This window comes from Pinus tabuliformis, chromosome 1_1, assembly GCF_031772625.1.
Source record: "Pinus tabuliformis cultivar Carrire ecotype Pingquan chromosome 1_1, CPIR1, whole genome shotgun sequence".
Lineage (NCBI taxonomy): Eukaryota > Viridiplantae > Streptophyta > Pinopsida > Pinales > Pinaceae > Pinus > Pinus tabuliformis.
The window spans coordinates 481872450-481894995 of NC_142297.1; the positions used below are offsets into that span (position 1 = coordinate 481872450).

The 22546-nt window shown below is 35.4% G+C and overlaps 1 non-coding gene across 1 annotated transcript; it reads right to left on the bottom strand.

The window, feature by feature from the left end:
• Window positions 1-1199: 1199 nt before the first annotated feature.
• On the bottom strand, window positions 1200-1299 carry LOC149213852 (U6 spliceosomal RNA). The gene has a single exon (XR_016251721.1). It is a non-coding gene; the product is annotated as a U6 spliceosomal RNA (small nuclear RNA).
• Between the last annotated feature and the right edge of the window lie 21247 nt (window positions 1300-22546).

Below are 22546 nucleotides of genomic sequence, written 5' to 3' on the forward strand. Positions count from 1 at the left end.
TTTCCCTTATTGCAATTTGGGACGGTTAATGGTTTTGCAAATTACAAATGTATAAAGAGGTTTTTTAAATATTGCATTCAATTTAGTGTAGTCGATTTAATTTAGTTATTTAATATAAGTTTATTATTTTTTATTAAAAATTAGAGTTATTTTTTATATTTAGATTTTTTTAATTTGATTATTTTTTATTTAAACAAGTCAGTCTAAATTTAAGATATTATAAGGAAAAAAATATCTAAAATTGAAAATTTTATATAAAAAAATTTATGCTTTATTTCTTTTAAGTAATTTTGTAAATTTTTATGTTTAACTTTTTATAAGCAAAATTGTATTTTATTTTTTGGGATAAAAATAAATGTATTATTATTATTTTTGGTTTTTGGATTAAGAATAGATGTAATATTATATTTACTTCTAGATTATAATTTTTATTTATTTTTGAAATAGTTATAAAGATATTTTATTTTTCATTTTTCATTTTTGAAATGGTTATAAATAAGGATATTTTATAATTTGTTGTATAGTTAATTTGAATTGATTTAATCTATTTTCTTTATAACAAATAAATAAAATTTAGTTAACTAATTGAAAAATATTTAGTTAACTAATTACTTTTTCAATGATTTAAATTATTTTCATATTTAGAAAACAATTCTTAATAAACTTGATTAATTTTTATACAAACAAATTAGTTTAAAACCAAAATGTTATAAGAAAAAAAGATTTTAAGAAATTTTGTACTTTATTTTATTGGGATTAAGAAGAGAGTGTATTTTATTTTATTGGGATTAAGAAAATATTATCTTTTAATTTTTAGGATTAAGAAGAGATGTAATATTATATTTATTTATAAAGTATAAAAAATATTATTTTAAATAATAGTTATTAAAGATTTTTTATTTTTTCAAATCTTCCATATAAATTTTTTATTTTTTATTTATATGAAAAACGTAATTATTGTAGTTGAGTTTTGTTTTAACAAAATTTGAAAAAAATAATTAGTATGACTTACGCTATTTTTAAAGTAGCATGTTTATCTAGGTTATAAAACTAAATTTTTTTTAATGTAATTAGGATTTTGTTTTTAATTAATGTGTGGTTTACAGATACTAGTGGTTGTTATGTCCACCTTGTGACTTCTTATTAGCAAGGTGTTTTAACCATGGAACTCAATCAATTGAGCTAACTCTTGGGGTTAATAAATTTTGGACTATTTCTCAAATTTTGTGTATCATCCTTATGCAGGGTCATGTTCAGGGTATCATTCCAATTTTATCTATGTCTCTATGAAGAGAAAGAATGTGATTACAATTTCTCAAAGTCATGAAATATTGAATAAAAGTCCATTTTCTTTTTTGAATCAACCTTAAATTTGTTAATGTAATTAGGTTTGTTTAATGCTACATGAAATATTGAATAAACTATATTTTTCTTTTTTGCATCTATGTTAAATTTCCTATACTTATTTAATGTGTTGCAATCAAGGTGGTTACAACTAGCTTGCATGTGGAGAGAACGTCATTACATAGCCTTGATTCTTACTTACGGTTTCTCTCACTTGTCATGTGACAAAGGTAGAAATAATATTTCTTCAAAAAGTGGACATGGCTATAATTCTAGCCCAAAAAATAATTTAAGGGAGAAACAAGATGGAGGTAATTTGGTCTCTAAGAGGAAGAATTAATTACTATTTACTTCTTCTCTCACTTGTCAAGTGACAAAAATAGAAATCATTTTCCCTCAAAAAGTGGACATGGCTATAATTCTAGCCCAAAAAATAATAGTTTAAGGGAGAAACACTATGGAGTTAATTTGATCTCTAAGAGGAAGAATTAATGGCTGATGAGAAATACACAAAGAAAAACAAAACATAGTTGGCTAACTAAAGCATTGGACTAAAAATAATTGAATTTGACCTAATTTTTCATTTGTTTTATATGTTCGCATAGATAGGAAAATTCATTAGTGAGATCAACTCTAACCCATCAATTTAATGCCTTAGAAATAAATCTTACTTTCACTATTCCAATTGCCCAAGTAAATGAGAAATTATCTTGCTTTGCCACTTAGAAATTTGAAATCTGATATAACATAACCAATAGCATATTAGAATTCAAGCATCAACAATGGGGAAGTGAGATAAGCATAATGAGTACAACCAATTGCACATCCATCCCAGCACATAAATTTGTATTGCAACACCTATACTTCAGTGGAAAATTCTGTAGAAGTCGTTATACTTCTTCATTTCTATAGAAATATGCAATATCTTCTCAAATTATCGTAATATTATTTTTTGTTGGCAAACGATTTACATTATATTAAGAAAAATGGAATACATAAAGTAAAAATAAAGATGCATGGAGGGACACAGCCCATAGGCACCACAAAAAGAGGCAAAAGGGATACCATCTACCCTAAGGAGGGGAAACTAGATAGTCTTCCTAAGAAGAGAAAAATTGGTGCCAATATTATAGTTAAGAGGTAAAAAGCAAAAAACAAAAGAGCTAAACATAACGTTTGTTGGAGAGCTTGTAGCTACTACCACTCTATCAACTTTGAGAGGAACAAAAATAAAAGCATACCATGTCGACATGTGGGCCTGTTCATGTTGAGCTAGCGCTTTGTGGGTTGGAGGAAGCATGGACCAACTTCTTATGTGCACATTCTCCATTGATTGGAACAACTTCACTGGCGGTGTTGGGGCTAGAAGGGCCTTCTTCTAGTGTTTCTTCCACAATGAAACAACCAAATGGATTTGGATGAGGGGAATAATACTTTCACCAACCAGTTGGACGTCCATAGATTGGAATGAGGTGTTAAGTGACCCATGAACCTGAGAATTGCACCAAACACTAGTGTAGATGGTGGAGGCTTAGGAGGAGTCGAGAGGGACCAAAATTAAAGCAAAGGGACTAGGAGAGGAAGAGGAGGGGAGTTCTAGTGATGATTCAAGACCAAGGTTGAGCGAGAGATGACGAAAGGAGGAATAAATGTTGTTGGTATGGGTGTTAGCTTCCACTATCATCTTGGAAGCATTGTTGTATTTTCATTCTTGAGCCATGAGGTGTCGGGAAAAGATATTGCAGAATGCCCAAAGCCCATTCCCCCCCTCTAGCCTTCCTCAACTTCCAGACTTGTAAACTGACATCGAATGTGTTCAGGGATGTCATTCTAAAAAATACCCATGTTGTCTTCCATTGTTGGAGTCGCAAGTGAGCGACCTCATCCCCACCCATGAACACCATGAGAAACTTGTCCTCTTTCTCGAATCAAGGGTTTAAGTTGGATGGCGGTGAAATACGTTGGAGGCATCGAGATAGCAGGACCCAAGAGAGAAGAGTAAGCACTAATATAGGGTTGGGTGTGGAGTGAAATGACCAAAGAGGTAGGAGGAACATTAAAAAACATAGGCATGGTGAGCAACATATATGCATACAAGGTGATTTTTAGGAGTGTGCTAAACCATAGTGTGTGAGGAATCGATAGAGTACAAGAATTATGGTTGACAGATGCATGGATATATGGTTAGAGGAGAGAGACTGCCAAGTGTAGGGAAGATTCATGCCTGGCTTGAGAAAGTGGTTGGGCATATGGGAGCACCTGGATCCAATGGAGAAGGTCCTTAGCAGCAATGTGATTGGAGTGAGGGGACTAGGCTTTGATGGTTGGGGAGGATAAGGGTGATTCCTCGCATTGCTCACACTCTTCTACTCCCTCATTAGCTAAGAAGTTTGCTAGTGAGTTGGATTTTCATTGGTGTAGGAGAATATTATGGCCTCCACTTGGGAAAGGAGGGATGCCATTTGTTTTATGCAGTGATGGATATTTTCATTCCATTAAGGATTTGTTGAGCTACTAGAATGATTATTCTTAGGTCACCTTCAGCTATTAAAGGAAAGAAGTGGTGGTATTATCCTATGCTTATACCACACTTATACCTTCAATTAGCACGTCCAACTATTGCTATCGTGGCCTATGCATCCCTTGTAGATTCGAAGAATCTCCCCTATGTGATCATGAATGACCCTTTTGATGCCTACTTCCCTAGGGTTTCCTTTGGAGGCTCCACCGAAGTTGAGATTGAAATGGTTGGAAGGTGGCAACTTCTAGGTATCAGGATAACGGCCTTTTGTGTTTCTTGTAGGGAGAGCTTCTTAGATCATTTGGAGCCTAAGACTCCACTAGGAAAGAATTTCCTTTTTCTGATTGTGGGGCTCGGAAGTCTTTAGCGTTCCATTTGGCGAGGGGTATGGCATCCTTAAGGTACTTGTGGAAAAGCATAGCTCTTAGGAGGTTGTTTCTTATTTTTAAATGTTCTTTGATTCCTTTCTTTCCATATTTCCTAGGCTAAGAGGCTCAGAGCGATAAACTAGAGGTTGTTGAGGATGGGATTAAGGAAATAGATTTTTGGCTAGTTCTTGGTAGTTTGGGAGATGATGCCTTCCCCCTAATCATATCTTTGGAATTTGTGCTCAATCTTGTTCCATATGTTGTTAGCATACATGTAGGAGATAAATAGGTGATTTATGGTCTCTTGTTTAGATTTGCATATACAATGCAAGGAAGGGCCTTGAAAACCTTTTTTGGCTAATTATCCCATGTGAGAGTTATATGCTTGATGAGAAGCCAAATGAAATTTTAAACTTTGAGCTAGGTTCTCATGTGCTAGAGCTTATTATAAAAGGGATAAAGATCAGGGGATCCTTCTTAGGTTAGGAGGTGATAGGCCCCCTTAACCAACAAGCTTCCTACATTGTTGTAGCCAGATCAAAGGATATATGGTCCATCTTTTTGCCTATTGAATATTTGATGGAGAGCCTACTGAAGGGATGTTTTGTTGGGTTCTGAATTTTCCTTTTCGCATAAGATATTTTGGAATCCAAGTGCAGACTTCATTGCTCCCATTGTTAGTCTAGAACTAATGAACAAGGTTGCAACATGTGCTTTGGACTGAGGCTTGACTTAGTGGAGTGGAGATGATGTTGCTTAATCTTGGTAGTTGTTGCCAGGAGTCATTCCAAAATCTGCTTGTTTTTCCATCATGGATTTCCCAAAAGCAGTGCATTTGAACCAAATATCCGTTAACACTGATCATATTCCAGATGAGAGATCTTGAAGGTTTAGAGGAGAGGAAAATGAGATCCTACTTTGGGGTCTCCTTTACATATTTGATGTTCCAAAAATGGACCCATGGTTATGTCTTGTAATTTATCCATTTCTGCCAGACTTTTCCACCCAGAACCTTATTGGCACTTCTGGATCATGTAAGCCTAGCCCTCCATTTTCTTTTGGGAGGAAGAGCATTTCCCATTTCACGAGGGGGCATTGTTCTTTAAATCTGCTCCTCCCCAAAAGAACGAACGTTGGATATTTTTGATACTTTTGAGGACCCATTTGGGGGTTTCGAAGACATAAAAAAGAACTATATGCATTGTTTGCAGGACAATTTTTAGTAGGATTAATAGACTTGCTATGTTTAAGGATCTATATGTCCAACAACTCAACTTGTAGTTAAGATTGTAAAGGAGTTCTTTCCAGGAAGAGTTCTTGATGGCAGAATCAATGAGGGGTGATCCTAGATATTTAGAAGGGAGAGAAGTTTACGAAAACTAAAGCATGCATTTGATGTTCCTCTAGGTGATGGTAAGGGTATTGAAGAAGAAAATTTTGGATTTGGCCAGATTGATGGAGGAGTCGGGGGCTTCATAGAAGAGTTATAAGATGGTTTTTACTTCCTTGGTATCATGAACAAAAGAGTGGTTCATGAGGGTATCATCCATCGATTATTGGTGAGAGAGGGTGATGCTGCCATGAATGGTGAGACCTTTGATAGAGCCATTCTGAAGAGAGAATTTGATGGATCTACCAAGCCCTTCTGCCATGATAATGAAAAGGAATGGGGAGAGAGGACCCCCTTTCCTTATGCCTCTTGAGGTTTGGAAGGTGTCCATGGGGAAGCCATTGATAAGGATGGAGAAGAAGGTAGTGGAGATCAAGGACATAATCAATTGAATCTAGTGTGTATAGAAACTGAAAGCCTAAAGGGTGATTTCAATATAGTCCCAGTCGAGCTTGTAAAACGCCTTAGAAATTTCTACCTTTATCAACATTCTAGGCTTCTTTAGGGTTTTAAGGGAATGGATAGCCTCATGAGGAAGGATTATGTTGTCTAGGATTTGTATACCCTCCACATAACCATATTTCTTAGGAGATATGAGGGAGGGAAGAATGAGATTCAACTAGTTAGCTATGAATTTAGTTATGATTTTGTAAATAACATTACAAAGAGTGATGGGGCGATATTTACCTAGAGAAGCAACATTGTCCTCATTTTGAACTAGAGCTAGGAAGGTGACATTGAAGGCCAGTAAGATGGTTCTATTGCTTCATGATTCCTCAACAATCGCATGAATTTCACTATGAAGGAAATGCCAACCTTATTTGAAGAAGGTGACAATGAACCCATTACATCTAGGGGCTTTTCCATCTGCCATCTAATTGAGATCCTCTATAATATCTAATTCTGAGACAAGTTTAATAGGAGTTTCGTTTTGTTCCTTAGTGACTAATTCTAGGATATTTGTTGTGATTTGGTCTATGGCCTCCCAACACTGTGGTTAAGGTTCTTGCAAAATATCAAAGAAGAAGTTGACCAATTCCTTTTCTATGTCCTCCTGTTTTTCTACTATTTCACCAACTTTAGTTCAAAGAGAGGTAATTCGATTGAATTCCCTGTGCTAGAAGATTGATATATGGAAAAATGAATTGTTATGTTCTCCCTCTTTGAGCTAGTTGATCCTATATTTTTTCTTCCAATAGATTTCTTCACGCTTGTAGTATTCCTTGAGCTATTTGGTGAAGTCTTCTTCCTTACCATCACCTTTTTCAATGTGACCACTTAGAATGATCTCCTATTAGAGAGTGGTGATGGCATTTTCAAGGGGATGGTTTTCTTGGAAGATATCTCCAAATTCCTCCTTGTTCCATTTTTGAGGAGGATCTTGATTTGCTTGAAATTTTGTTGGAAGACATACATCTTGGGTCCTCTAAAGTGGTTCATTCCCTTCCACTAGCTTTTGATTTTGTTGATCATATTAAGATATTAGTGCAAAATTTGTTCAAATCAGAAGGGATGCTTAAGGGGCTTACCAAATAATCTCGACGACAAAGATATGGGAAAATGGTCCAATCCAGAAGAGGGGAAAATATTCACTGTGAGGTCATGACTTCTAGTGATTAAATGTTTTGAAACCAAGAAATGATCCAAGCATGAGGATAGCTAGGATGATCCCCCTCTTTTGTAATTCCAAGTGAAGATGCCATTGGTTGTCTTCATGTCCACCATGTTTCCTTCTTCTATGAAGTTCCTTAGGTCTTCGAATTTTGATTCTAGATGCCTTCTACCACACTTTTTTTCTTTTAGATGGGTGATAATGTTGAAGTTTCCACTTATGATCCATTTATTGGGTTCTAGTTGATCCTTTAGGGAGTGGAGGTGGCATATCATGTCTTGCTTCTTGGAAGGAGCTTGATGTCAATATACGTTGGAATAGAGTGTAGATATGTGCCTAACAAGTGAAAAGAAGCAGTGAGGGTAGAAATTCCATACTTATTTGAGAGGGGTCCTAGGAAATTCCCAAGCCCCTAGAGGCTCCTTCTATGTCCACTGCCATATTGTGTGCCTTCTTCCATAATTTTTCCATTATGGATTCAAAGTCTTTGTCGAAGCATTTTGTTCTTGGATTAATAATGTTTTTGGGAGATCCCAATGGATATTCTAATGGAGAATGCACTTCTCTGAGGGGTTATTCAAACCTCGTATGTTCCAAGAAACGATAATAATGGAAGTACATTGGTTTGATAGGAGTAGATCTATGAGATCTACTTGTATTTGGGGGTGATAGCTTGAACACCTAGTTGTATCTTGAATTTTTATTTCTAGAGGGCAATAAACAGGAGGTGAATCTGTTTGGGTGGGATGGTAATCTTGGGATTCTTGCAGCAGGTGTTTTCGAGGGCCATTAGATCTAGCCCCCCTTTTGGAAAATGTAATGTGGTAGCTATTAATTCCAATTTTACTTAACCTTAATATTCGATTGTGAACTTGGTTAGTATTCTTATTTTTATTTAGTTAGATCTTATCATCAACCAAATATCAAGAACTAACGAACAAGAATAATGGACATAGAAATTATGCATTTAGCCAAGGAAAAACCCCTCCAAGGGGAAAACCCAAAAAACTCTCCTCTTCTTATAGAATCTACTTCAAATGAGATACAAAGACCCAAGTCCTAGACTAAGTCCTCCTCTAAGTACCAAGTCAACCCTTCCAACAAGTCATTCTCTTGATCTTGCTCTAACCAGCTTCACATTGCAACTTCAACCTGCCAGATTCAATATCGAAACCCTTCTGCAACTTCGACCCTACAACGATTGTTTAGAAACCTTAAGACAACTCTTCCTGTAATCCTTCTTGAGAAAAATGAGCCTTCTGAAGATCAACTAGGTCAGACAAAATAGTTGCTCTTCCTGCAACCTTGTGTTGGAACAAGGGTCACTACTAAGAGAGGGGGTGTGAATTAGTAGTGATAACAATTACAAAACTTTAAAACTTTTTCTCCAATATATTAAAGAAGTTATAACCTAACATATAAGAAATAGATTTGAACATGCAACTTAAAAAACAATCAACACAAGCAAGTCATAACATATGAAGTAAACATGGACAATGAGACACAAATAATCACATCACATAAGAATATAGGATATTTGGTGGAAAATCCCCTCTGGGTCAGAAACCACCCTTGTTGCTGCTGCACTGCTCAATATATTTTATTATATGACAATCAAATAATTACATAGAGTATACATATGTAAACTATCTATAAGTAACTATGATCTTCATCTCACGACTCTATGGACCATCATCTGCTAGAAGCCTCCACGACTAACAAGCCTTTCTAAACACCCATTGGGCTATGAAGAAATATGTTCTCGATTCTTATTTTTCTAGAGCCGCACTCCACTCCTCTGTATGGTTCACATTTCATGCATTTTTAAAGTGGAACCCTTGAGCTTCTCAACATGAACATCACAACAACAATATCTTCATAGCACATAATCAACACTCTCAATACAAACAACACTTTTCCTCAAACAAAGTATCAATCACTAAATCAAAAACAACTCTACAAATATATTAGCTGCAAATCAACTTAATACAGCTCTCTCACACATCCACACACCATCCTCAACTCTGTTGGGTTGTGTTATATTCTTTCCACGTAGTTAACAGGGGGTTTGATTTTTGCACATGTCTTTTGGACGCGATGGTTTTCGGTCCATGGTATTGGATGCTTCGGCATGTATAAATATGTATTGTAACATTAAAAGGAACATAATGAAAATCAAGCCGGTAGTCCCGGTTTTGGGATCCAGGGGAAAATATCTATATATATGTGTTTTATGTGTTCTGTTCTCGCATTGTTTACTTTCTGTGTTTTAGAATTCATATGCACGTAATTTTTGTACGAGGTTAAAACCTACATTTGGTATCAGAGCAGATTTGGCTTCAAGGGGACTCCTTTGTTGCTGAGGGGTTTCGCTCGGGCTTGTGGTAGACCCTGTTCAATGGGAGATCTACGAGATCGATTCTGGTGGTGAAAGAAGATGGCGAGCATTGGAAATATAGAGATCGATAAATTTAATGGTCAGAGTTTTGAGTTGTGGAAACTCAAGATGGAGGATCTGTTGGTGGATAAAGATCAATGGATCGTGGTAGATACGGGTACTAAACCAACGGGAGTGTCTGATGAAGAATGGAAGAAGTTGGACCAGAAGGCAAAGAGCACAATACAATTGTGTGTCTCGGATTCAGTATTGCTGAATGCATAAGGGGAAGCTACGACAAAGGATTTGTGGGACAAGTTAGGGACTTTGTACCAATCTAAGTCTCTTATGAATAAACTATTCCTACGGAAAAAACTGTATAACCTAAGGATGAAAGATGGAGACTCGGTGACAGAGCATCTGAATGCGTTTAATACTGTGGTAAGTCAGTTAGCACTGTTGATATTAAAATTTCAGATGAGGATAAGTGCATCAGTTTGTTGTGTTCTCTACCAGATTCGTGGGATAGTCTGGTTATTGCAATAGGTAGCAATGCAACTGCCTTGCATTTTGATGAAATAGTCTCATCCTTGTTGACGGAGGAGATGAGACGGAAAAATATGGAAAGCCAAAATGGTGATGCCTTGTTTGTACGAGGGCAAATCCAGAACAGAAACAGAAATAAGTCATCGAGTGGGAGATCTAAATCTAAAGGGAGATCTAAATCTCCAGGAAAACCTGTAAAGGTGGTGTGGTGGAAATGTGGAAAGGAAGGGCACTACAAAAGGGACTATAAATCTAAAGCTCTTGACAAAGGAAATGGATCTGATGAGGCTCCTTCTGCAGAGGCGAAAACCACCTCAGATGAAGGTGGGGATGTGTACTTAGCTTCTTCAAGTACACATGTAGATCACGAGGCATGGTTGATTGACTCAAGTGCATCCTTTCACTTCACTCCCCATAGAGAGTGTTTCTGCGAGTATGAGAAATATGATGGTGATGATGTCTTCTTGGGGGATGACAGGAAGGCTAGAATCGTTGGTCGCGGAAAAGTAAAGTTGAAGTTGCAAGGTGGAAGGGTTAGAACGCTTCCAGGTGTTCTACATATTCCTGCATTAGCCAGAAATCTGATTTATGTTATCAAGTTGGATGATGCAGGTGTAAAAACAATGTTCGAGAAGGATACCTGCAAGATGGTTCGAGGAGCACTAGTATTAATGTGGGGAGTTCGGATCAGAACTCTGTACAAGCTGTAAGGTAGCACTGTTATTGGTTTTGTGGTTCCTGAAAGTGGAGCAGAAAATCTAGTGATCTCTGGAGAGAAGACCATGTTGTGGCATCAAAGGCTTGGACATATTGAAGAGAAGGGCCTTCGAATACTTCATGGTAAAGGTATGGTAGAAGGTATGAGTAATAGCTCTCTAGATTTTGATTTCTGTGAAAATTGTGTATATGGGAAGCAGAATCGGGTGAGTTTCCCCTCTGGTGGTAAGAGGGTGAAACATATATTAGATCTAGTGCACAGTGATGTGTTTGGACCTGTGAAGGTTCCATCACTGGGTAAGTCTATGTACTATGTATCATTTATAGATGACTTCTCAAGGAATACATGGATATATTTCCTTAAGAAGAAACCTAAAATCTTTGACAGGTTTAAAGAATTTAAGGCTCTAGTTGAAAACCATACAGAGAAGAACATAAAAGTGCTGAGGACAGATAATGGTGGAGGGTTTTGTAGTAAGGAATTTGTAGAATTTTGTAAGAAGTGTAGTATAGCACGGTAGAAGACTACTCCATATACACCTCAGCAAAATGGAGTTGCAGAAAGAATGGACAAGACATTGATGGAAAGGGCAAGAAGCATGCTCAGTGGTGTCGGGTTAGGACAGGAATTCTGGGCAGAGGCGGTGGATACTGCATGTTACCTGGTCAATAGGTCACTTTCATCAGCGTTGGAGGATAAGACTCCACAATAGGTATGGACTGGTAAGAAACCCTCTCTTTCACATCTAAGGGTATTTGGATGTGATGCATATGTACATGTTCCAAAGGAGAAACAAACCAAGTGGGATAGTAAATCTAAAAAGTGCATCTTTATTAGGTATAAGGATGGTTTAAAGGGTTATAAGCTTTGGAACCCAGTCACACAAAAGGTTGTGTACAACTGAGATGTGGTGTTTAGAGAGGTAAAAGATGTTATTAAACATGAATTCCAACCAAAGGAACTTGAGAAGATAGAGTTTGAGCTAAAGGAGGAAGAATCAGACTCTACAGCAGAGGAGGAATCATAAGATGAAGAGCCACAAACTCTGGCTGTGAGAAGATCAGTTTGAGAAAGAAGGAAGCCAGAAAAGTATAGTCCATTTGCTTTCTATTCAAACTTTTCTTTGTATGTTACTGATGATGATCCCAAAACTGTGAAGGAAGTAGTGGATTCAGAGGATGGAAAACTCTGGAAAGAGGCCATGGTTGATGAAATGGCATCTTTGCACAAAGATGAGGCTTGGGATCTAGTGGAGTTGTCAGTTGGAAGGAAACCCATTAGTAGCAAATGGGTGTTCAAAAAGAAGACAAATGCAGAAGGAAAAGTGGAGAAATACAAAGCTCGGTTGGTAGCAAAAGGTTATTCCCAGGTGCCAGGAATTGATTTTGGTGATATTTTTTTTCCTATTGCCAAGGTAACTTCTATTAGATTACTTTTATCTGTTGCTGCTGCTTTTGATTTTGAGGTAGAACAGATGGATGTGAAGACAACATTTCTTCACGGGGATCTGGAAGAGGAGATCTACATGAAACAACCTGAAGGCTTTGCAGTGAAGGGTAAGAAAGAACTGGTATGCAAGTTAAAGAAGTCTTTGTATGGGTTAAAACAATCACCAAGGATGTGGTATCAGAAATTTGATACATTTATACGGGGAATTGGCTTCACCAGAAGCAAAGCAGATCATTGTGTGTATTTTAAATTAATTGGTGACTGTGTTATTTATCTGGTCTTGTATGTGGATGATATGTTGCTGTTTGGAAATGACAAAGAAATTATCCAGGATTTGAAGACCCAATTGTCCTCCAAATTCGACATGAAAGATCTTGGTGCTGTAAACTATATTTTGGGCATGGAAATTAAAAGAGATCAGGAAAAGAGGAAGCTCTGGCTAAACCAGAGGAAGTATGTCGAGACAATATTGCAGAGGTTTAATATGCAGGATAGTAAACCAGTGAAGGTTCCTATTCCTGTAGGTGTGAGATTATCTGCTGAACAGTGTCCCAAGACACAAGTAGAGGAAGAGGACATGTCCTGTGTTCCATATGCAAGTGCAGTCCGTAGCCTGATGTATGCAATGGTCTGTACTAGACCAAACATTGCACATGCATTGGGAGTATTGAGCAGGTTTATGTCAAAACCAGGGAAGGAGCACTAGACAACAGTGAAGTGGGTTTTCGAGTATTTGCGTGGCACTAGTGATTATGGTTTCTGCTACCAAGGAAGACCAGGATTGGACAGAGTGTTGGATATTCATGGCTTTGTTGATGCAGACTGGGCTAAAGATCTGGATCAGAGAAGATCTACAAGTGGGTATGTGTTTAACCTATTTGGAGGAGCAATCAGTTGGATGAGTAAGAAACAATATGTAGTGGCACTATCAACTACAGAGGCAGAATACATGGCAGCCACTCATGCAAGCAAGGAAGCAGTTTGGTTGCAGATATTGTGTTCAAGTATGGGGTTAGTACAGGAAGCTATAAGGATAGACTGTGACAACCAAAGTGCAATTTTCTTAGCAAAGAACCTTGCATATCATTCAAAGACAAAACACATTGATGTTCAGTATCACTTTGTGAGGGATATGATAGAAGAAAAAAATGTGTTGCTGGTAAAGGTGGACACTTTGAAGAATACTGCAGATGCATTGACAAAATCTGTGAGCTCTGAGAAGTTCTCCTAGTGTAGAGAAACAATGGGCATTTCAGGGCTGGAAAAATGACTAAGCTCTCCTGTGGCCCCTGTGGAAAGAAAACAACAAGTGGGAGAATGTTGGGTTGTGTCATATTCTTTCCACGTGGTTAACAAGGGTTTTGAGGGGCACCCGTAACCCCACTTTATGGGGTCCAGGGTAGTGCCCCGAAAATTTTTGGTTTTGGACCCTATGTTAGGTTGGGCGGACTCACCTATGGTTTTGTGCATGATTTTCGCACATGTTTTTTGGACACGCTAGTTTTCGATCCATGGTATTGGACACGATGGTTTTCGGTCCATGGTATTGGATGCTTCGACATGTATAAATATGTATTGTAACATTGAAAGGAACATAATGAAAAATCAAGCTGGTAGTCCCAGTTTTGGGATCCAGGGGAAAATCTCTGTGTAGATGTGTTTTATGTGTTCTACTATCGCATTGTTTATTTTCTGTGTTTTAGAATTCGTATGCAGGTAATTTCTGTACGGGGTTAGAACCTACAAACTCACACTGCCTTAATACATTAGCTGCAAATAATCTAGATGCAAAAACTCAATCATGCAATATTAATATCCATATGAAACATGAAACATTGATGTAGCCATATATATGAATTCTCAGCCCCTGCAAATACAAATAAGTCAAACATGCAACCAAGGATCTACATCCTCATCAACTATTCTTCCATTTTTGTAATATGAACATGATCTAAATATTTCTCAGCCATCAAGCTCTAGTTCAATACATTCTAGCTCTATATTATCTATGCTACAACTTCACAAACTCTGTCACCAACTGCAAATTGAACTTTACCTCTCAATCAAAAAACGATAGCTACTTCATGCATATTCCGATGTCCTAATTTATACCATTTATCTCCAAATATTCTTTTATTGTAGTAGATTGACCTCTTGTCTCTACAAAAAATTCTGCTCTCCAAAATGTGCACTTAGTAACCCCAAAATGATGGATTTGCTCATCTATTTAAATAATTTGCTCCATCTTCTCCACTACTCACTTGATCAATGTATTCACACTTCAAATACACTTATTTTTGTTGTTGATTAAGCCAATATAAGTTTCTAAAACCACAAGTAATTACCTTGGTGTTGATCACGCAAAATTACTAAGATGCTCAAGGAATCCAGAGCAATTTCTAGTTCAAGCCACAACCACACCCACATAACTGCCGGATTCAATTGCATCGACACACATAATCCTGCCAAATCTCGGTTCGAGCCTTCCAACCACATGCTTGAGCTTGTCTCCATGCGGTTGGGGAAGAGGATAAGGGAGATCAAGCCAATTCACTATAGAACTCTACCTAATTTTTTGGACTTCCTTCCACACACATTCCACGCATTTATGACTCCATGGAATCATGTGTAAAACTCACAACAAGATGCCATAACCTTATGAGAACAGGAAAACGATTATGAGTGCAAGAACAGGAACCACCATGGTCATCAACCTAGTAGCTCATCTTCAGGAGAATACGTCATGACTCTCTAGAGAATTCCTGAGACTGATGTAACTCACCAACATAAGGTACTACCATCTCAATAATAATCAAGAGAAAGAGGCATAGATGACCAAAATTTTGAAAGGAACATGGGAGCCTAGACCATCAAACATCTCCATCATGAGAGCCACCATAAGCAGGTTGACATCAATGCCAACCAGCAACACTCCATCACAACATCAGTGCCAAAACCCTAATGTTGCACCTGCAACTCGAACCTGCAATTACGGTCTGAGGAGTTGGGATTGAATGGACAGGCTACACTAGGATGGGAAAGGCTTCGAACATAGCTTCAACTAGCTAGAATTTGCAGAGATATGGATAGAGATATGATCATCTTGAGGGGTAAAATGAAGGGTGAAAATATTATGGTGGTGGATACATATCATATTCTCTGCTGTCAGGAGGCACTACAACAAGAGATGTGCTGATTTTTAAATTCTAGAATAAAAATATTCCTACCAAAATCACACTTTTCCTTTGGTTAGTCTGGAAAAATAAAAATTTAACATGGGAAAATCTCTAGAAGAGAAATTGGTTTGGTCTAGGGATACGTGTGCTTTGTAGGAATGCAGAAGAAAACAACGTCCACCTTTTCATAACTTGCCCTCTTGCTTCTCAAATTTGGCATAATCTTGCTAATGTATTTGGTTTTCAATCCTCTCAATTCACTTGTATTTTTTATTGTCTCAAATGGTGGAGCCAACAAAATATTACCTGGCATTATATCCCCCCTATTCTCTTTTGGGAGATCTGGAGGTGGAGGAATAACATTATCTTTAAAAACTTCAGAGAAAGAACTACACTGGTGATGGAGCACGTCAGAAATACACACTCTATTGGTTTACAATTTGGTATGGAAACTAAAAAAAATAAAAACACAAACATCCCTGAAGATTGAATATCCTGCTGGTTTCTTTGACGGTGCATCTCAAAGAAGCAGCTGTGGATATGGTTTCTTAATCCTACATTCACTAGATCAGGATTTTTGGGTTCATTGGGGTGCGTGCAAGGGCACAAATACAAGGGCAGAAGCCATGGCATTATGGGGATTACTCTGGGTCACAAATTCCCTGAACATTCCTAAAATCCACATATACGGAGATTCCAAGATCATCATTGATTATGGGTTAACTGCCTCTATCATTCGTATCGGTTCACTGACTCACTTTAGAAAGTCATGCTGTTCTGGCTCCTCTTTATCGCGAGGAGAGGTTATAACTGTCTTAACTAGACCCCAATGAGCTACTTTCTTTCTTTTATTAGATATTCTCTTTCCTTGATGCTTATTGGGTGGTGGGCATATGAATGAGTGAGCAATCCTCTTGGGTCTATGGCCGTGCAAAAATATTCCAGCCCTCACTACAAGGTTGGTTGCAACAAATCACATACCTCTGGAATTCTCACACTCTATCTACGATACAACACATTGGTAGAGAATTCAATCACGCTGTAGATGGATTTCAAAGAAAAGATTACAGGACAAGCTGGATAGTTTGCATATTGAAGTCAAGATGGGGAACTTTTGCATGGATGTTGGGAACTGCCATTACGAGGATAAAAACACTTACTTTTGCATGGCTGTTGGGAGCTGCCATTACCAGGATAAAAACACTTCTTCCTGATTTCAAATTTTGCTTCTCTAATGGATTTACACTTTCTTTTGCTCTTCTATCTACTGATTTCTCTGTAGTGTCTTTCACATTATATCTTACCTATTACAAACAATGCATGAAGTAGCATGTAATTATTAGACATTACTTGTTTTCTTTAATATTGTATATACAAATAGAACTGGGTATTTAGGCAGGTAAATTAAAAAGATAATATGTATGACGCTTGAGACTATGGAACTTGTCCCAAATTCTATCCATTGATATATACAATTATATATAATTTTACACCATAAAATATATATATATGTATAAATATATATCTCTTTTCATATTGGAAAAAATAAAAAAATAAAAATGTTGTGCCCATGTAGTTCTACATAAATTCAGGATTAAATGGACTTTGTACATGGAAAAGGGCCATCCATTCTCAGATTTCAATTATAATTTTATAAGATTTGTGGCTCAGAAAAGCGATGCATATTTGGTTTTGCGGTTGATTTTCTACGGTTTTTATAAAAAAAAATACAATCACTATTGATGTTTTTTTTCCAACCAAACTTGAAGACAACTTTATGATATGAGTTACTCTAATTCATGAAGGTAGGATGTTTATTTAATTTATAAAACCATTTTGTAAATATGATAGATTGTTCAGATATATATGAAATAATAGATAAATGTTAATTTGCTCTTTTTCATCAATATTAAATGTAAACTTACTCATGCTTATTTAATGCATTACAGCTTGTAAGTAAATAGAGAGAAGGTGATTTCCAATAGCAATTACAACACAGTCATAATTTTTATTTACTATTTGTGTCACTTCTCATGTGAGAAGAAACAATAGAGGATCCCTCGTTAAGGAAAAACTTCAGTATTGTTTCAAGCCTCAAAGTTAATGAGAGTTCAGTTTCATTTGTTTCACTGTTATAAAAGTTAATGATAGTTTAGTTTCATTTGTTTCACTATTATAAAACACATTGTTGAATATTTACACTATAAATATTTAAATATTACACTTAAATTTTGAAGTTTTTTTTATTAAGTAATAAAGAAAAACTTAAAAATTATTAACAGAAAGGAAAAAATTATAATTAAAAATCATAAATATAAATAAAACATATTAGAATTAAAACACTGTTATGACATACTGTAGGGAAAAAATGTAATTCCTCAACATACATTTAAATTTTGAATTAAAATAAATTTCCACATCAAATTTAAATTTGATAGAGAGAAATTTTGCTTCGATGACTGTCTAGTATTTTTCTTGATAGAAATTCTGGTTTTCTCAAAACTGTGTTCTTCGGTGATGAAACTCTGGACCTTCTTTTACCATTCATGTCATTCCTAAACTGTATTCCTCTGGTTTTCTCAAAACAATTGCTGCCATTCATGTCATTCCGACCTAATTACGGTAAATATGGCATACCCCTGGTCAAACGCTCTGTTTTATTGTACCCAAGCTAACTGTTTTAAAATATAATTCAAGGGTTCTTAAAAGCGACCATACATATATTTTGAACACGGTGCAGAGGAATCTCATGCGAAGGGTTGAAAACTCGAGCATGAATGTGATGGAGTTTTGGATTTATTAATTTATTTGTTTTGGAAGGGGACAACTTGAAATAATTAATCAATTAATCCTCCCAGGTTCAGAAGGGCAGCCTTTCGCTTTTTCTTTATACTTACAAAAAGTCTTAGCCAAATAAAAACCGTTTTAAAAAATACTTGAAATAATTAATCAATTAATCCTCCGAGGTTCAGAAGGGCAGCCTTTCGCTTTTTCTTTATACTTACAAAAAAATCTTAACCAAATAAAAACAGTTTTAGAAAGTATTCACCCTTTTATTAATATGAAAGAGTGGCTCTAACTACATTTTCAATCTGTTCGGCCAATGTGAGAGAGTGGCTGTCACTCCATTTTCAATGCTGTACTCAGCGAAATTTAATGCTTGCGTCATCTTCGTGACGTTAGTTATTGCAAAACGAAAGCTTTTTCAGAGAGAAATGGTCCTTCCCTCTGCCTGGTTTGAAAAATCCTGTGTTCTAATAATATTGATTGGACAAACAGGGGAGTGACTCTGGCCACGTGCATGCATAATTCATACGCTGCGGTCCCGTATTTTTCTTCTTGATATGCTCAATTTTCTGTCGAACAAACTGTGTCTACATTGTTGTCTCACCTAATCCGTTCTTTCTATATATATACGTTGTCTCTTATCAAATTTTCGAGAGTTGTTTCTGAACAACGAGAAACTTTCGTTATTTACCTTCCCAAATTTCGTTATTTTTGTCGGTAGATATCAGTGTTACTTTCAGTTGTGCGATTGAAGTTTGAGTAAGCGTTTGTATTGGATCCATGTCCTCATCCAAAAGAGTGTTCGAGTTGGAGCCAAGTGCTTCCGCTCAATATTGGCCTTCAGAAAGTGAAACAGATAAAGTGGAGGCCAAAAGCCAACGCCAGCGGACCGGATTAGAGAGTTCTGGAGACGATTTCGAAGAATTTGTGGGTGTGTTAGATAGAATTCACTATATGAAAACCGGGCACGCGGACTGGGATTTTTCGAACTCTAAATCCATGTCTGCTGAAGACTTGGGTGTTAAAGTTCTGAAAACTAAATCGCCATCGTTACCCTCCTTCAAATGGGAGGACTTCTGTAAATGTGGAGGCAAGCATACAACATCTGCACAAAAGGATATATACAGTCTTCCCAGGAAGGAGAATGGGAGCAGCAGTTGCGAGGAAAAGGGAAAGCAACCCATTAAACCTGCTAATCATCTTGCAACACCTTTTTCAAGGGATGCATATGATAATCTCCCCGCTGAAACTTTCGATCTGAACGTAGAGGCTTCGTCGTGATCTGCAGGGTTTTCCACATTTGCTTGCAGTTTTTCCATTGGGGCCTGCACAGCTGCACCAGTGATGTACGCTGACAAGGATGTTGTATATCACGTACTTTATGTCCATTGCAGGCTTCAATAATTAATGAATGTACGGATCCAGGCCTTCTGTTTGATCCAGGTAGGACTAAAAAGCAATGTTTGGCCGATATTCTAACAAACCTGTAACAACTTGGTGGTTTGGCTTTCTATTTTTCTTAAAACCTTTGTAACAACTTGGTGGTTTGGCTTGCAAATACATTAAAGCTTCTATTTTTCTTAAAACCTTTTGATAACTATATGTTTTTATGTTAGTTTTGCACATGAAAAATACATATAGAGTAGACTATTTTAGATTCCAAATATAGAGTTTTCAGAAAAAAGTATATGTATCGACTACTACTTTTAAGATTTATTTGTCTTAAGATATATCAGAATTTTAAAATATATCTTAAAGCCACATACATTGTGTGTTAAAGTAGCACATTAACACATTGCAATGTGGAGATAGTTAAAGCCACATTGCAGTATTAGAAAATTCCACATTTAGCACTCTCAAATTCCATATTGCAGTATTAGAAAATCTTGCAGTGATGATAACCGCTCTGGTCATTGTTTTGATCATCTTGCAGTGCCTTCTTTTTTGAGGGATGATAACCGCCCTGGTCATTGTTTTGATCTGAACGTAGAGGCTTTGTCATGATCCGGAGGACTTGCAGTTTTTCCATCGCGGTCTGCATAGCTGCAACAGTGATATACGTTGACAAGGATGTTGTATACGCCGTACTTTATGTCCATTGCAGGCTTCCGTTTGATATAACGAGGACTTAAAAAACAATGTTTGGCCTATGTTCTCAATTTAAATTTAAATGTACTTTGTACTCAGATCCATCCACTAGCTTCATACATATCTTAAATTTCGTGAATAATGGTCCAAATTTCATGAATAATGTTAGGTCTTTTATGAGATTCTGGGATTTGTTCGGAAATATTTGGAACCAAACATTTTCGAGGGCATTGGTAATATTATTGAAAACTTTATGATATTTTGGTAATATTATTGAAAACTTTATGAAAATATCATAGATCACTTAGAAGTAAAATATTATAGATCATTTAGAATTAATAGATATCTAGTACTATTACAAGATCTAGACATAGTTGCTAGATTATGAGCATATGTTTTTCAAATAAATAAATAAATTAAAATTATTTATTTAAAAGTTGGAGGTCTCACCACTACCAATATAACATCAATGAGAAATCAAGTTGGTAAATGGAATCAGAATGAAAGAACACTTTTAAGCTTTTACTCGACAATCTATCATAATCAAGTACCATATAAATCTTAAAACACTTAAATTATTGTGGAAAAACTATTATTTAAGAAAATGTTTTAGAAATTATCAAAAACTCTAACAAATGAAACATAAACAATAACATTAAAGAATCAATAGTTAATTCATATCCCTTATAACAATTTAATCCCTCCTCTCTCATTAAAAATTATAAAAAAATTAATAAAATAAAAAGCAAAACAACAAGAAAACATTATATAACATCCTCCTTAAACAATAAAACAAAAACAAATATGAACATATAAATAAATAATTGATTATTTCATAATTAATCATTTGATAATATTGAAATAAAACTAAAATCATAATTTATTAATTATAATATTATAGTAACATATGAATTTAAATTAAGCATATAGCCTAATAACTCAAATTAAAACAATTGGAAATTAACACTAGAATTATATATAAAATTATAGCGAATTAACTCACCAAATCTTTAAGGGTTTAAATTTTGTATAAGACATTCCATTTAGGAACCTATTAAGAATTATTAATAAAAATGAAACAAAAAATAGATGTATTAAAAAAAATTGAATAAAACAAATTAATTAATTAATTAATTAATTATACAAACAAATTAAATAATTAAAAAAATTAATAAATATAGTAATTAATTTAATAAATAATAAATAATATAATTAATTAATTAATTAAACAAATAATAATTAATTAAATAAAAATAAAAATCTAAATATTAACAAACTAATCAAATAATGGCCGACCAAATTTCTTATATTATTTTTTCATAACCTATATATATACCCTAAATTATAGCTCATGGATACATCATTAATATCTTTAGAATATCTATTGACACATCCCCTGATGATGGACTCACTTGGTAATCCGAAATGTTGATTCATAAAACTCTATAACAGGTCATTCCTCCTCTATCTAAAATAACATTAAAATCAAACACTTAGATTTCCCTCCTTAAAAAATCTTAAATTCTACCATATTCTTACCCCTTACCTTCTCCATAGATTATCTTTCCCTTTTTCCTCCTCTTTCCCTCGCACTCCTGCATAATTCACAACAAACACTACGTTTAATATTAGAATACTAGTATTAAGATTAATTAAAAATAAAAATTAATACATATTATTAACTTAAAATTAATTAATTATAATATTAATTTGTAACTTTGTATAATAGCATTAATATAGTATTATTATCATTATAATACTATTATGATGTAATTTCAATATCATAATATTTTTAAATTAATATCAATATATCATTAATAATTTTAATCTCATAGTATTTTATATTATTATTTCATAATCTCATAATAACATTAATTTGTATTATTATTATTACATTAATAATAATATATTAACAACGTAATAAAAATATTATGGTTATATATTTTAGCCCCTTCTCCCCTACCCTATTTGGCATTTACATCAACAAGCTAGAAAGCTGTTTAGAGGAAATAGGGTGTGCTGACACGATCTTAGCTGGGATAGTCATCATCCTTCTTCTCTAACGATATTGTTATTCTCGCAAGGTGCCCATCTGGTCTTGATAAGAAACCTAGAATTCTTAAGGATTTCTGCTCTGCCATGGGTATGACTGTTAACACTGACAAAACAA